A 780-nucleotide genomic window follows, 5' to 3' on the forward strand; every position below is an offset into this window, starting at 1 on the left:
TCCTAACGGGTTAATTTTTAATTAACCCTAACTACTCATTCAGTAACCTTGTAACACAGAATTAATACTGGTACCTATCACAATAAAGACAATAACCTACAGTTTACCTAGGTCTTCTAGGATGACTGGCTAAGCTTTATATTACCAAATACTCGTATAATGTTAGAACAAAAAGTCTACGATTTACTTCGTCAGATGACCGAAGACACTGTCTAAAGAATATTGGTATAATACAGTATTAAAATATTTAAAAGTCACATTAATCACATCAAGGTTATACAACAGAGCAGAAATAAAATATTTGCCAAAGTCCAACCGGACTAACGTTCCCCCGGGATACCTTCCTATCGTTCTCTCCTTTTTGCTTCTCCCAGATATCTCTAAACCCTAGCTATTTATTATAAAATCAGAAAATCGCCTGGGGGTACAAGGCGGTCCTCCCCCTATCATCTGATATTCCACCTCTCCCAGAGTCGGTATATAGTCTCTCATCGTCAGACTGGCTGTCGCCATTCCGCGACCAATCCCCTGGCCATAAACAGCACTACCGGAGATATTACGTAACTACTAGCCACATGGCCTCCACACCTGCTCTGGGTGTGTATTAGGCGTACAGAGATGACCGTCGCGCAAAAGTATTACATAACAAGTTGCCCACCTGGATAAGTGCAATTTGGAACTGTACACGGCCTTCTAAAACAATTAATATCGCCACAGGCGAAAAGAAATTAAGAGCATGTACCGTCACAATGCCCTTTTAACGAGCCAATGTGCCCCCTT

The sequence above is a fragment of the Gigantopelta aegis genome, chromosome 10 (genome assembly GCF_016097555.1).
Source record: "Gigantopelta aegis isolate Gae_Host chromosome 10, Gae_host_genome, whole genome shotgun sequence".
NCBI lineage: Eukaryota > Metazoa > Mollusca > Gastropoda > Neomphalida > Peltospiridae > Gigantopelta > Gigantopelta aegis.